This window comes from Bombina bombina, chromosome 7 (genome assembly GCF_027579735.1).
Source record: "Bombina bombina isolate aBomBom1 chromosome 7, aBomBom1.pri, whole genome shotgun sequence".
Taxonomy (NCBI): Eukaryota; Metazoa; Chordata; class Amphibia; order Anura; family Bombinatoridae; genus Bombina; species Bombina bombina.
The window spans coordinates 205219080-205236939 of NC_069505.1; positions in this window are offsets into that span (position 1 = coordinate 205219080).

The following is a 17860-nucleotide window of genomic DNA, read 5'->3' on the forward strand; positions in this document are numbered from 1 at the left end:
TGTTAACAGAAATATGATTGCTGACAACAATTGGCTAGGTGGGGGCCTGGCTCACAGCAGGCTGCAAGGCAGGAGGAAAGTGCGTTTCATTGGCATCAGCAAACTGACGATTCAAATCACAGCAACTATTACCAAAAATTTTAATTTTTAATTATTAGAATACTGTCACAACAAATATGATTGGTGTAAATATTTTTTAAGTAGGCCTGGCACACAGGCTTGGAAGGCTGTAGAAAACTGCAATTCAAAGGCACGAGCAAACTGAGGGTTAAGATCATCAACAATAAAGATTTTTTTAATTTTAATTAGTAACTATACTGTGACAAAAAATTAGGATTGGTGTAAATAGTTGGCAAGATGGCCTGGCACAAAAGGATGGCAGGCAGGAGGGAGATGCAATTCAAGGACACTAGGAGACTGATTACTGACAGTCTAAACAGTGATGATTGACAATTTTTGCAATACTGTTAACAGAAATATGATTGCTGACAACAATTGGCTAGGTGGGGGCCTGGCTCACAGCAGGCTGCAAGGCAGGAGGAAAGTGCGTTTCAATGGCACCAGCAAACTGACAATTCAAATCACAGCAACTATTACCAAAAATTTTAATTTTTAATTATTAGAATACTGTCACAACAAATATGATTGGTGTAAATATTTTTTAAGTAGGCCTGGCACACAGGCTTGGAAGGCTGTAGAAAACTGCAATTCAAAGGCACGAGCAAACTGAGGGTTAAGATCATCAACAATAAAGATTTTTTTAATTTTAATTAGTAACTATACTGTGACAAAAAATTAGGATTGGTGTAAATAGTTGGCAAGACGGCCTGGCACAAAAGGATGGCAGGCAGGAGGGAGATGCAATTCAAGGACACTAGGAGACTGATTACTGACAGTCTAAACAGTGATGATTGACAATTTTTGCAATACTGTTAACAGAAATATGATTGCTGACAACAATTGGCTAGGTTGGGGCCTGGCTCACAGCAGGCTGCAAGGCAGGAGGAAAGTGCGTTTCAATGGCACCAGCAAACTGACGATTCAAATCACAGCAACTATTACCAAAAATTTTAATTTTTAATTATTAGAATACTGTCACAACAAATATGATTGGTGTAAATATTTTTTAAGTAGGCCTGGCACACAGGCTTGGAAGGCTGCAGAAAACTGTAATTCAAAGGCACGAGCAAACTGAGGGTTAAGATCATCAACAATAAAGATTTTTTTAATTTTAATTAGTAACTATACTGTGACAAAAAATTAGGATTGGTGTAAATAGTTGGCAAGATGGCCTGGCACAAAAGGATGGCAGGCAGGAGGGAGATGCAATTCAAGGACACTAGGAGACTGATTACTGACAGTCTAAACAGTGATGATTGACAATTTTTGCAATACTGTTAACAGAAATATGATTGCTGACAACAATTGGCTAGGTGGGGGCCTGGCTCACAGCAGGCTGCAAGGCAGGAGGAAAGTGCGTTTCAATGGCACCAGCAAACTGACGATTCAAATCACAGCAACTATTACCAAAAATTTTAATTTTTAATTATTAGAATACTATCACAACAAATATGATTGGTGTAAATATTTTTTAAGTAGGCCTGGCACACAGGCTTGGAAGGCTGTAGAAAACTGCAATTCAAAGGCACGAGCAAACTGAGGGTTAAGATCATCAACAATAAAGATTTTTTTAATTTTAATTAGTAACTATACTGTGACAAACAATTAGGATTGGTGTAAATAGTTGGCAAGACGGCCTGGCACAAAAGGATGGCAGGCAGGAGGGAGATGCAATTCAAGGACACTAGGAGACTGATTACTGACAGTCTAAACAGTGATGATTGACAATTTTTGCAATACTGTTAACAGAAATATGATTGCTGACAACAATTGGCTAGGTGGGGGCCTGGCTCACAGCAGGCTGCAAGGCAGGAGGAAAGTGCGTTTCATTGGCATCAGCAAACTGACGATTCAAATCACAGCAACTATTACCAAAAATTTTAATTTTTAATTATTAGAATACTGTCACAACAAATATGATTGGTGTAAATATTTTTTAAGTAGGCCTGGCACACAGGCTTGGAAGGCTGTAGAAAACTGCAATTCAAAGGCACGAGCAAACTGAGGGTTAAGATCATCAACAATAAAGATTTTTTTAATTTTAATTAGTAACTATACTGTGACAAAAAATTAGGATTGGTGTAAATAGTTGGCAAGATGGCCTGGCACAAAAGGATGGCAGGCAGGAGGGAGATGCAATTCAAGGACACTAGGAGACTGATTACTGACAGTCTAAACAGTGATGATTGACAATTTTTGCAATACTGTTAACAGAAATATGATTGCTGACAACAATTGGCTAGGTGGGGGCCTGGCTCACAGCAGGCTGCAAGGCAGGAGGAAAGTGCGTTTCAATGGCACCAGCAAACTGACAATTCAAATCACAGCAACTATTACCAAAAATTTTAATTTTTAATTATTAGAATACTGTCACAACAAATATGATTGGTGTAAATATTTTTTAAGTAGGCCTGGCACACAGGCTTGGAAGGCTGTAGAAAACTGCAATTCAAAGGCACGAGCAAACTGAGGGTTAAGATCATCAACAATAAAGATTTTTTTAATTTTAATTAGTAACTATACTGTGACAAAAAATTAGGATTGGTGTAAATAGTTGGCAAGACGGCCTGGCACAAAAGGATGGCAGGCAGGAGGGAGATGCAATTCAAGGACACTAGGAGACTGATTACTGACAGTCTAAACAGTGATGATTGACAATTTTTGCAATACTGTTAACAGAAATATGATTGCTGACAACAATTGGCTAGGTTGGGGCCTGGCTCACAGCAGGCTGCAAGGCAGGAGGAAAGTGCGTTTCAATGGCACCAGCAAACTGACGATTCAAATCACAGCAACTATTACCAAAAATTTTAATTTTTAATTATTAGAATACTGTCACAACAAATATGATTGGTGTAAATATTTTTTAAGTAGGCCTGGCACACTGGCTTGGAAGGCTGTAGAAAAGTGCATTTCAAAGGCACGAGCAAACTGAGGGTTAAGATCAACACTAAAAAATTTTTTTATTTAAATTAATAACTATACTGTCTGACTGTGACAACAATTATGATTGGTGTAAATAGTTGGCTAGACGGCCTGGCACAAAAGGCTGGCAGTGGCAGGCAGGAGGTAAATGAAATTCAATGGCCCTAGGAGACTGAATATTTGCAGTCCAAAAAATTATGTTTTTTTTTTTTTTTATTACTGTTACAAGAATTGTGATTGGTGCCACTAATTGGCTACTTGGGCCTGGCAGACAGGCTGGCAGATATGAGTCGTGGATGGTAGGTAGGGCAGTAATTTAACACAGTATGCTGTGTAAGTGACAAAAACACAGGACTGATAGAAAATTAAGTTACATTACACTAGCAAAATATTTTAAAATTTTAGATTTTAATATTAAAATTATGTTAAGAAGTGCAATGCACATATGACTCTATGAGTGGTCGCACTGGCTGGCTGCTACGTAGGGCAGCAATTATAACAACAGTATGCTGTGTAAGTCAGATAGACAGTTAGACACAGGCCTGATAGAAAATACAATTAGATTACACTAGCATAATGATTTAAAGACTTTTTTTTGGAAATTTTAAGAAAAAGGTTAAGCACATACATATGAGTCGTGGCTGATAGCCTTGGAAGGGCAGCTATTAAAAACAGTAGGCTGTGTATGTCGGATACACACACGCCTGATAGAAAATACTATTAGATTACACTAGAAAAATGATTGAAATTTTTTTTTGGGGGGGGGAAATTAAAAAAAGGTTAAACACATATGAGTCGTGGCTCATAGACTAGGGAGGGCAGCAAGTAAACACAGTAGGCTCTCTATGTCAGCAAAACACACAGGCCGGATAGAAAATTAGATTTGATTACACTAGCAAACAAATTTAAACTTTTTTTTTTTATATTAAAATTAAGGTGAAAGAAAAATAGATATGAGTGCTGGGTGGCTGCCTGGCACAGACCAATTAACCAAAAGACTGAAAAAAAAGAGGTATATTAATGCTGAGTGAGCCTGACAGACACAGGCATGATAGTAAATGTAATTAGATTACACTAGAAAAATATTTTTTTGTGTTTTTTTTTTAAATTAAAAATAATGTTATAAACGGATATTAACACTGCTGGCTGCTGGCTGGCACAGAGCAATGAACCAGAGTATATGCTGTGTGACACTGGCCTGATAGAAAATGAAAAAAAATTACACTAGAAAAATAATTATATTTTTGGTTAGTTAAATTTAAACTAATGTTGTTAGGGAGATATCAGTGGTGGCAGTAGTCACAGCATATGCTGTGAGCCTTAAACACACAGCTGAAAGCCAGGCAAATGCTAATAAAAAAAAAAGAAATAAAAAAAAAAAACGGCACGAAATATAGCCCTAAAAAGGGCTTTTTGGGGTGCTGTGCTTGCAGCAGAGATGAGTGGAGTCCTTCTGGACTGTAAATACACTAGCCTAGCTATGTTTTTCCTATGAATGTCAGGAGCAAAAACATAACACGTCCTATCATTAAAAAAGCAAGGTCGTTATGAGTCTAAAATGGCGGATTCCGAGTAGCTGGGAGTGTCTGTGAGGGAGTGTCTGATGTTGATTGGCTCTAATGTGTCAGGCAGCTGTGACATAAAGGGTCAAAGTTTCCACAATGATGACACATAGGGGCGGATCGAACATCGCCATGTGTTCGCCCACAAACTGTGAACCGTTCGCGGGCGAACAGTTCGGGACATCACTACTTATAAGATGTTTTACAATTATTTTTATCAGTCTTTATTATGTCTTGCATAACAGTTAACTAGAGGTTTGATGTCACGCTAAACCGACACACATTAAAATCGATTGCGCTCAAGCGAACTTGTAATAAGCAAGCTATTTCAAAGAGCTGCAAAATACCCTTTATCGTTTGTGCGCTCCATTTTGTGCTCAACTCATAATCTAACCAATAATAAGGTATTTCTATCTGTTGGCTTAATGCAGAAATCGGTCTTTAAAATACATCCTTCTTTATACACTAAAGTATCTAAAAATCCAATTTGTTGGGAACAATTTAAGAAATGAGTCAGTAAATAACAATGACAAACTAACTAAGTATAATGTGACAACAATAATGATAAAATGCGCTATACCTCAAAAAAATGTTGAATTAGATATATGTTTGCAAATATGTCCCTTTTGTTGATATAACAATTGCAATGCTGCAGTTTGATCAAATGGTAAAAAGGAACAGTACCTTTGATGGAAGAAAATAAGTCCAATACGACTTCCTGTGCTCAGGGGTGTTTGTCAATGTTTTCAAAAATGATTCCAAATTGGTTCCAAATAATTGGTTTCTGGGATCCCTTTGGTTCCAGGGAAAACACTGTGCCCAAGCCTTGCTGCCTTTAATCCAGCCTGGTATTCCCAAACCAGGGCTTCGTATGCAGGAACAAGTATATATGAAAAGAGAAGAAATGGCGCAAAAGGCAGGACTCAAGTGAAAGCGTTTAATGACACAGTATATTACACATACATATACGCACTTACAAGATTAAAATGAATTTACTGCAATTAGGAGGATCATGGGTGGTACAGTTCTTATTGCTTCCCACAGCCGGCTTGTTGTGATTGCTGAGCGCTGCTGCACTGGATATGACTGGCAGGTGAATCCGGATACCTTGTCAGCAAGTCCTGTGGCTGTTGTGAGTGCAGGATACCGGGACCCTTGTTCCAGCCTAGGTTGTCAGTTCAATACCCTGACGCGTTTCCCCCGGTCAGCGGCCGGGCTTCTTCAAGAGGGATTTAAAAATGAATATGTTGAAATGAGCGCTCTTCCTTTTTGAGTCCGATTCATCCAATCAGAACTCAGAGGTGTGTACAGGAGCGCCTATCGTAATTCTCAAAGCATCAAGCGGAATTTGTCCAATCAGGGCTCAGAGGTGTGAGCAGGAGCTCCTGTAAGATTGCTCCTTACGTAGAATCAGGCAAATATTGATGCCCGTATGTTTCTAAAGTAGCGATACTCAAGGGCTAAAACAGCATGGTTGCCATATTTATGCGGTCATATTAATAATGTTGCAACGAAATAAAAACAATAATGAAACTTACATTACTATACTATGACAATTAATAAAACATGTGAGATTAAATTCATTTCTATGTTTAACAAAAAATAAATAATATTCACGATTTATAAAAACTTTTCAATGAACATTGCTGATGATAGTAAGAGTTCATTTGCAATATATAGGTTTTTTCACACACAATTGGGACCTGTCATATGTAATATGGATGTTCAAAATAACTGAGCATATTGCTCCTGCATGTCTTTTGTTGAAATCGTTTATTTCTTAATAAACGAAGTGTTGATAATCTAGTAAGAAATGTTAATGGTTTTATGGAAAATGTGCTATAGAGGAGTTTTTGGTTTTATTATCGATATTTTTTATATTTATTGTTACAGATAATGATTGATTAATACTGGTAAGTTGAAAAACTGGTGACAACAAGATCCAAACCTAGGTGCAATCAGGACCTGTGTTAACTAAATAATAAAAACTATTTGATTTAAAACTTAGAAGTTATATAAAAATATTAAATATATGTATCCTCTAAAAATTTAAAAAACATTATCTAAAAATTTAAAATGAATTGATATATATTCTAGGAAAAGGATCTAAGAATGGATTGTTTATTTGGTGCTATTTTATATTATTGAACTACTAAAAATACAATTTAGATAAAAGCAGCTACATCAATATCTATATTCATACCGAGAGGTTGGAGTGTTTTAAGTTTATAAATCCACTTGGTTTCAAGTTTCCTTAGTTCGAGTAGCCTATTTGGTTTGGAGGGGGGTACCCAATCTATAACTTGTATTTTGAGTGAACTTGGGTTACTGCCATGGCACTCAAAAAAATGCCTGGGTACACTATGTTTGAGCAGTTTTTCTTTTATATTGTAGATGTGTTCGTTAGTTCTTCTTCTTATTTTACGTTTCGTGCGGCCTACATATAATAGGCCGCACCCACATTCTAACAGGTATACTACATATGTTGAATCGCAGTTACTTCTAAATGTGATGTTATATGTATTGGTCAGTTCACTGTTCGAAAAAGTTGGTGTTCTATTAATATGCTTACACATGTTGCATCTTGGTTTGTTGCATCTCATAGTTCCTTTCCATTCTTTCAGCCAATTTCCTGCCACTGATTGTGTTTCTGCCTTTTCTAAGTTCGGGTTTTTTACAGGTTTGAGTTTACTTGGTGCCAGAATGTTTTTCAGACTTTTTCCTTTTTTGTATGTGAAAGTAGGTTTATTTTCTGTGGCCTAGATTTGGAGTTCGGCGGTAAAAGGGCTGTTAACGCTCCGCGGGCTTTTTTCTGGCCGCACCATAAAATTAACTCTGGTATCGAGAGTTCAAACAAATGCTGCGTTAGGCTCCAAAAAAGGAGCGTAGAGCATTTTTACCGCAAATGCAACTCTCGATACCAGAGTTGCTTACGGACGCGGCCGGCCTCAAAAACGTGCTCGTGCACGATTCCCCCATAGGAAACAATGGGGCTGTTTGAGCTGAAAAAAAAACTAACACCTGCAAAAAAGCAGCGTTCAGCTCCTAACGCAGCCCCATTGTTTTCTATGGGGAAACACTTCCTACGTCTGCACCTAACACTCTAACATGTACCCCGAGTCTAAACACCCCTAACCTTACACTTATTAACCCCTAATCTGCCGCCCCCGCTATCGCTGACCCCTGCATATTTTTTTAAACCCCTAATCTGCCGCTCCGTAAACCGCCGCCACCTACGTTATCCCTATGTACCCCTAATCTGCTACCCCTAACACCGCCGACCCCTATATTATATTTATTAACCCCTAACCTGCCCCCCACAACGTCGCCGACACCTGCCTACACTTATTAACCCCTAATCTGCCGAGCGGACCTGAGCGCTACTATAATAAAGTTATTAACCCCTAATCCGCCTCACTAACCCTATCATAAATAGTATTAACCCCTAATCTGCCCTCCCTAACATCGCCGACACCTAACTTCAATTATTAACCCCTAATCTTCCGATCGGAGCTTACCGCTATTCTAATAAATGGATTAACCCCTAAAGCTAAGTCTAACCCTAACACTAACACCCCCCTAAGTTAAATATAATATTTATCTAACGAAATAAATTAACTCTTATTAAATAACTTATTTCTATTTAAAGCTAAATACTTACCTGTAAAATAAACCCTAATATAGCTACAATATAAATTATAATTATATTATAGCTATTTTAGGATTAATATTTATTTTACCGGCAACTTTGTAATTATTTTAACCAGGTACAATAGCTATTAAATAGTTAAGAACTATTTAATAGTTACCTAGTTAAAATAATAACAAATTTACCTGTAAAATAAATCCTAACCTAAGTTATAATTAAACCTAACACTACCCTATCAATAAAATAATTAAATAAACTACCTACAATTACCTACAATTAACCTAACACTACACTATCAATAAATTAATTAAACACAATTCCTACAAATAAATACAATTAAATAAACTAGCTAAAGTACAAAAAATAAAAAAGAACTAAGTTACAGAAAATAAAAAAATATTTACAAACATAAGAAAAATATTACAACAATTTTAAACTAATTACACCTACTCTAAGCCCCCTAATAAAATAACAAAGCCCCCCAAAATAAAAAAATCCCTACCCTATTCTAAATTAAAAAAGTTACAAGCTCTTTTACCTTACCAGCCCTGAACAGGGCCCTTTGCGGGGCATGCCCCAAGAATTTCAGCTCTTTTGCCTGTAAAAAAAAACATACAATACCCCCCCCCCAACATTACAACCCACCACCCACATACCCCTAATCTAACCCAAACCCCCTTAAAGAAACCTAACACTAAGCCCCTGAAGATCTTCCTACCTTGTCTTCACCATACCAGGTTCACCGATCCGTCCTGGCTCCAACATCTTCATCCAACCCAAGCGGGGGTTGGCGATCCATAATCCGGTCCAGAAGAGGCTCCAAAGTCTTCCTCCTATCCGGCAAGAAGAGGACATCCAGACCGGCAAACATCTTCTCCAAGCGGCATCTTCGATCTTCTTCCATCCGGAGCGAAGCGGCAGGATCCTGAAGACATCCAGCGCGGAACATCCATCCGGACCGACGACTGAACGACGAATGACTGTTCCTTTAAGGGACGTCATCCAAGATGGCGTCCCTCGAATTCCGATTGGCTGATAGGATTCTATCAGCCAATCGGAATTAAGGTAGGAATTTTCTGATTGGCTTGTGGAATCAGCCAATCAGAATCTAGTTCAATCCGATTGGCCGATCCAATCAGCCAATCAGATTGAGCTCGCATTCTATTGGCTGATCGGAACAGCCAATAGAATGCGAGCTCAATCTGATTGGCTTTATTTTACAGGTAAGTATTTAGCTTTAAATAGGAATAATTTATTTAATAAGAGTTAATTTATTTCGTTAGATTAAAATTATATTTAACTTAGGGGGGTGTTAGTGTTAGGGTTAGACTTAGCTTTAGGGGTTAATACATTTATTAGAATAGCGGTGAGCTCCGGTCAGCAGATTAGGGGTTAATAATTGAAGTTAGGTGTCGGCGATGTTAGGGAGGGCAGATTAGGGGTTAATACTATTTATGATAGGGTTAGTGAGGCGGATTAGGGGTTAATACATTTATTATAGTAGCGCTCAGGTCCGCTCGGCAGATTAGGGGTTAATAAGTGTAGGCAGGTGTCGGCGACGTTGAGGGGGGCAGATTAGGGGTTAATAAATATAATATAGGGGTCGGCGATGTTAGGGGCAGCAGATTAGGGGTACATAGGGATAACGTAGGTGGCGGCGATTTGCGGTCGGAAGATTAGGGGTTAATTATTTTAAGTAGCTGGCGGCGACGTTGTGGGGGGCAAGTTAGGGGTTAATAAATGTAATACAGGGGTCGGCGGGGTTAGGGGCAGCAGATTAGGGGTACATAAATATAACGTAGGTGGCGGTCGGCAGATTAGGGGTTAAAAATTTTAATCAAGTGGCGGCGGTGTGGGGGGACCTCGGTTTAGGGGTACATAGGTAGTTTATGGGTGTTAGTGTACTTTAGGGTACAGTAGTTAAGAGCTTTATGAACCGGCGTTAGCCAGAAAGCTCTTAACTCCTGCTATTTTCAGGCGGCTGGAATCTTGTCGTTAGAGCTCTAACGCTCACTTCGGAAACGACTCTAAATACCGGCGTTAGAAAGATCCCATTGAAAACATAGGCTACGCAAATGGCGTAGGGGGATCTGCGGTATGGAAAAGTCGCGGCTGAAAAGTGAGCGTTAGACCCTTTAATCACTGACTCCAAATACCAGCGGGCGGCCAAAACCAGCGTTAGGAGCCTCTAACGCTGGTTTTGACGGCTACCGCCGAACTCCAAATCTAGGCCTGTGTGTGGCCCAAGAATAGGATCTGACTTTAATAATGGCCAATGCTTTTTAAAAATATTTTCCAATTTCCTGGTGCCCTCATTGTAAGTTGTAATAAATCTAGGTTGGTTCATTGAACCTGTTTGTGATTTAATGACTGTATTGTGTATTCTAGTCCCCAGCTTTTCAGTGAATTCCTCATTGTTGGTTTTCTTATTGATAATTGAAACTCTATCCTTATTTGATGCTTTATCCTTAGCTTGCTGTATGATTTCATGATTATACCCTTTCTCTAAGAATTTATTCTCCAATATAAGGGCTTCTGATTCAAAATCAGCTGCATGTGTACAGTTTCTTTTGATGCGTAGAAATTGGCTGTATGGGACATTATTGATCCAGCTTTTCTTATGGGCGCTCTTTGCTTGTATAAAGCTATTACGATCCGTTGTCTTACGATAATTTTTCACTGCAATCTTGCCCACACTATCTTTAAACAATACTAGATCCAAAAACTCTATTTGGATTTTTGAATATGACTTGGTGAATATTAAATTATAATTGTTTTGATTAATAAAACTCATAAAATGTTCTATTTGATCTACCTCTCCCTTCCAAAGGATGATAATGTCATCTATATACCTTCCATAACATAATATGTTATTAATGAAGGGGTTGTTTTCCCAGATAAATTCATTTTCAAATGCGTTGACGTATAGGTTAGCATATGATGGGGCAAATGTGGTCCCCATCGCTGTGCCCCTAGTTTGAAGGTAAAATTGTTTCTCAAAAATAAAATAATTATGATATAAAATGAAATTGATACTATCTACAAGAAATTCTATATGTTTATGAGGAATCTGCCATTTCATCAATTCTTCCTGGACTTTCTGAACCCCTAATTTGTGTGGGATACATGTGTAGAGGGCTGATATATCACATGTTAGCCATACCATGTTATCTTCCCACGGAATGCCCTCAAATCTTTTAATTACCTCCGTCGTGTCTTTTAGATAAGCTCTTGTATTTTTTACTACTGGTTGTAAGTAAAAATCGACATATTTAGATAAGCTATCACAGATAGATCCAATACCGGATACTATCGGCCTTCCCGGTGGGTTTAGAGGGTCTTTGTGAACTTTGGGTAGATGGTATATTATAGATACATTAGGTTGTGGCGTGAAGATGAATTTGTACTCTTCACTATTCAATATACCATCAGATTTAGCCTTATTTAGCATTTTATTGAGTTCTTTGTTATATATTTCTGTTGGGTCACTGGAGAGAGCTTTATATGTTTCTGTATCATTCAGAAGGTTATATGCCTCCTGTATATATACCTCCCTTCTCTGGATAACAATACCCCCGCCCTTATCGGCGGGGCGTATTATTATCTCATCATTGTCTGCTAACTTCTTAAGGGCCTTCCTTTCTTGTATTGTTAAGTTGTCATTGTGCTTGTTAACAAAACTAATTTCCTTCTTAAATTGTTCCTCGAGATCTTGCTGAACTAGTTTGGTGAACATGGATAACTGTTCACCTTGGGACCCTTGAGTATCGCTACTTTAGAAACATACGGGCATCAATATTTGCCTGATTCTACGTAAGGAGCAATCTTACAGGAGCTCCTGCTCACACCTCTGAGCCCTGATTGGACAAATTCTGCTTGATGCTTTGAGAATTACGATAGGCGCTCCTGTACACACCTCTGAGTTCTGATTGGATGAATCGGACTCAAAAAGGAAGAGCGCTCATTTCAACATATTCATTTTTAAATCCCTCTTGAAGAAGCCCGGCCGCTGACCGGGGGAAACGCGTCAGGGTATTGAACTGACAACCTAGGCTGGAACAAGGGTCCCGGTATCCTGCACTCACAACAGCCACAGGACTTGCTGACAAGGTATCCGGATTCACCTGCCAGTCATATCCAGTGCAGCAGCGCTCGGCAATCACAACAAGCCGGCTGTGGGAAGCAATAAGAACTGTACCACCCATGATCCTCCTAATTGCAGTAAATTCATTTTAATCTTGTAAGTGCATATATGTATGTGTAATATACTGTGTCATTAAACGCTTTCACTTGAGTCTTGCCTTTTGCGCCATTTCTTCTCTTTTCATATATACTTGTTAAGTATAATGTGACAGCTGCTAAAAATTGTGTTTTAAAAGAACTTAAAAACAATTAAATAGGCCGATAAGGGTAGCATTATTGTCCTTATGGGGACTATTGACTATAAGGGTGAGTTGTACCTCCTTTTAAAACATATGAACAGTTAACATATGTTAACAGCTCATCCTACCATTAGGATTTCTGAACAAATTAAGTTTATTTTAGACAAGGCTTTGCAACATCAGGTTATTAGAAAAAAATGATATCATATTGTACGTCTTCTATATAACTCCAAAGGTACATAAACATCCTAAGAAAACTCTTATGTGATTTTCTTGATAAAATTAAATAATTTGGTAATACTGGGGAGGATGTTGTGTTGGCCACGTGGGATGTGACCAGTTTATACACTGTGATTCCTCACCACGTTGGGTTGGAATGTGCCAAGAAGGCATTAGTGTCATGTGGCCAATACAACACAAAACGAGTGTCTTATGATAAATCTTTTGGAATTAATTTTGACTAATAACTACTTTATCTTTGATACTTTGATAGGCAAAAATCAGGCCTTGCGATAGGGTACAATGTGGCCCCATCATATGCTTGTCTAGTGATTAATAATATTGAGGAACATTATGGGCCAGATTACAAGTGGCACACTGTTTAGAATTTTTGCTTGTGCGCAAACACTGCCAGAAGTAAACTTTTAGCATGTGCAGGGTAGCGTGCATACTTCAAGTTGAAAGTGAATGGTTTGCAACCCAATGCGCACTAACGTCAGGACACTTTTTATCGCAACCATGCTAACTACGCTAACTTCTTCTCCTGCTGCTGAAAAAAAATCTAACACTTATCGCTTGTCGCATGTGCACAAACCTGACACCATGTTAGACCAAGTGCGCTCAACTTGACGTGAGTAATTCATATTTTACATTCTAATGTTCTTTACATAGAAGAAAATGTTCTTTTTACTTTTAAAGTCTATATATATATATATATATATATATATATTCCAGCACTACACTATAGCTCTATCAAAAAACACTGCACATTAACACAGAAAAGCAGGAGAGGGAGAGAGATATTAGCCCTCAGCCAATGCATATTAAAATTTATTATAACAATAAACAACATATATATCTACTGCGAGTTAGCAACAGGAACATATCAGTAAATGACATATATATAATCATATGATTCATACATCAATTAGTTCCAAAGGAAATAAGTCAATATTGGGCAATATTATTCTTGGTACACTTAATCTCAATATCAAGCGTTATGATATCAGTATGTCCCACCAAGAAACAATTTAGAGTTCACAAACCACCATTATTAATCGATATGTTAGGGCACAGCATAAAAGCTGTATTTGTAATCCAAAGACATATAGGTAGCGGTATTATCCCAAACACTTATTGGCAACCATATATAATTCACTATTCATAGGCATCATACCGTTCGATATTGGAACAGGTCAGACAAAACTTTAATCCTTCAACAAAGGATACATAACATGAAAAGTAACAAACAGCTGTATTACCTTTATCACTGTTGATTTTCAAGTAATGCTGTGTTGCCTGTTCATTTAAGGCATATTGCAGTTGACTTGGGTTTATCGCTGTGTTACCTTTATTCATGTAAGCTTTATTTCGTTGTTCCGAAGTAGGGTATCCGGTGTATGGTCGAGGCCAAGGTGGTTGCAAATACCGCTGTGTAGCTACGCGCGTTTCACCCGTCCAGCATACGGCTTCTTCCGACTTTGTTGTAATTGGAGGATCCTCTCCTTTCTTTTAAACAATTCGCTCCGCCTTTGTTTTAAATTTCCTTGCCCGGTGAAATGATACATATTTGATTATGTTGTTGACAATTGTTACAAAATACAAACCTATTACAGATGATAGTATATACAATGTTACAATCATTTAAGGAGAAAATAGCCACCTATGTTAAACAAACTGAAAAAGGAATTTATTATTGAACTTCTTTAAATCATTCATATATCAGTTGTATCTGATAGATAGAAATAAATTACAAAAATAGTACAAAATGTTCCTTGCTATTTAATCAGCAATGCTCTTTGCCAAAGTGAAGGTGTTATCTATATGGTATCATGCAATTGCCCAATGTTCTATAATGGTAAAACATATAGAGAACTGAAGGAAAGGATTAAAGAACATAAGTGTGATATTAAAAATAACTGCATAAAGACCAGTAGTGTAGCTAGACACTTTATGGAGTGCCACAACAGCAATAAAAATATTTTGCGATTCAGGGGCCTAGAGCTAGTCGATATTAGGAGCAGAGGGGGTAATCTGGACCAAATCCTATTGTGCAAAGAAAGCAAATGGATCTTTAACATGAAAAGTTTAAAACCTCATGGTATGAACAAGGAAATACATTTTGGTTCATTTTTATAAATAATGACATATATAGAGATCTCGTAGAGAATACACATATATGGAACAGTTTGCTGATTAAATAGCAAGGAACATTTTGTACTATTTTTGTATTTTATTTCTATCTATCAGATACAACTGATATATGAATGATTTAAAGAAGTTCAATAATAAATTCCTTTTTCAGTTTGTTTAACATAGGTGGCTATTTTCTCCTTAAATGATTGTAATGTTGTATATACTATCATCTGTAATAAATTTGTATTTTGTAACAATTGTCAACAACATAATCAAATATGTATCATTTCACCGGGCAAGAAAATTTAAAACAAAGGCGGAGCGAATTGTTTAAAAGAAAGGAGAGGATCCTCCAATTACAACAAAGCCGGAAGAAGCCGTATGCTGGACGGGTGAAACGCGCGTAGCTACACAGCGGTATTTGCAACCACCTTGGCCTCGACAGAGCTACAACTTTGCAGCAATCCTTAAAAAGGTGACCATACACCGGATACCCTACTTTGGAACAATGAAATAAAGCTTACATGAATAAAGGTAACACAGCGATAAACCCAAGTCAACTGCAATATGCCTTAAGTGAACAGGCAACACAGCATTACTTGAAAATCAACAGTGATAAAGGTAATACAGCTGTTTGTTACTTTTCATGTTATGTATCCTTTGTTGAAGGATTAAAGTTTCGTCTGACCTGTTCCAACATCGAAAGGTATGATGGACTGCCTATGAATAGTGAATTATATATGGTTGCCAAGAAGTGTTTGGGATAATACCGCTACCTTTATGTCTTTGGATTACAAATACAGCTTTTATGCTGTGGCCTAACTTATCGATTAATAATGGTGGTTTGTGAACTCTAAATTATTTCTTGGTGGGACATAACGGATACGCTTGATATTGAGATTAAGTGTACCAAGAACAATATTGCCCAATATTGACTTATTTCCTTTGGAACTAATTGATGTATGAATCATATGATTATATATATGTCATTTACTAATATGTTCCTGTTGCTAACTGGCAGTAGATATATATGTTGTTTATTGTTATAATACATTTTAATATGCATTGGCTGAGGGCTAATATCTCTCTCTCTCCTGCTTTTCTGTGTTAATGTGGGGTGTTTTATGATAGAGCTACAGTCTAGTGCTGGACAATAGGGGTCTCTTTTTATTTTTGTATTATTAATTCCTATTACCACCACTACCATGCACCTTTAGTAATGTATCTCTAGTTTTGGGAACATTACATTTTGTGACTACTCTCGTATATATTATACCGGTGGTGCTGATTTAAATATGTTTCATATATATATATATATATATATATATATATATATATATATATATATATATATATATATATATATACAGGTGGCCCTAGTTTTACAATGGTTCAATTTACACCGTTTCAGAATAACAACCTTTTTTCCAGTCATGTGACTGCTATTGAAAAGCAGTGCATTTATTAAAATAGCCAGTAGGTGAAGTTGTCCGCTTGTGTTGCAGCAAAGCCAAGCAAGCTGAAATTAATCAGATTAACCAGACCTGAGCTATCGAGCAGATTTCCAAGGAACAAGATCTTCCCGTCTATAAATCAGTCCAAATTGGAATGCATAGAAATAACTGTTTGCAGAAAAATGCAAGTGAAGTCTGCGTTGTGTGGCTATTTTATTAGGTTTATAATGCTGTTTAGCAAATGTTTTTGTTCATTTAACTTAGTTTAATTATATATTCTGTGTTGTGTGATTATTTTATTAGGTTTATAGTGCTGTTTAGCATTTAAAGTCTTCATTTCAAAGCTTTAAAAATAATGTATTAGGTGTTACTTATGACAATTTTGAGAGGGGCCTGGAACCTAACTCCCTCACTTCCCATTGACTTAAATTATAAAGTGGGTTTCATTTTACAACGGTTTCGATTTACAACCATTCCTTCTGGAACCTAACCCCGGCGTAAACTGAGGGCTACCTGTATATATATATATATATATATATATATATATATATATATATATATATATATATATATATATATATATATATATATATATATTGTAAAATATATATCTATACCTATACTATATATCTATATGAATATATACAGGGATATACAGATATATATAGGAATATATTTAAAAATCCAAAGATCATTTTCTCCTATGTGAAGAACATTGGAATGTATAATATTTACAGTAATCACACACTAAAACACATTTGAAACATTAGAATGGAACAAAAATAATTTTATAATTATATAAATACACATGTATACACATATATACATACATACACACACACACATATATATATTTACATACATGCAATCTAGCCCTTTCCATTCAAACACCTTGTCATATACCATATACCTATTTAACCATTATAAAAAAATGTATTAAGATTTGTATGAATACATTTTATTATATAATGTTTAACATAATTTATGTAAGAACTTACCTGATAAATTCATTTCTTTCATATTGGCAAGAGTCCATGAGCTAGTGATGTATGGTATATACAATCCTACCAGGAGGGGCAAAGTTTCCCAAACCTCAAAATGCCTATAAGTACACCCCTCACCACACCCACAATTCAGTTTAATGAATAGCAAAGTAGTGGGGTGATAAAGAAAGGAGTAAAAAGCATCAAAAAAAGGAATTTGGAAATAATTGTGCTTTATACAAAAAAACATAACCACCATAAAAAGGGTGGGTCTCATGGACTCTTGCCAATATGAAAGAAATTCATTTATCAGGTAAGTTCTTACATAAATTATGTTTTCTTTCATGTAATTGGCAAGAGTCCATGAGCTAGTGACGTATGGGATAGTAATACCCAAGATGTGGAACTCCACAGAAGAGTCACTAGAGAC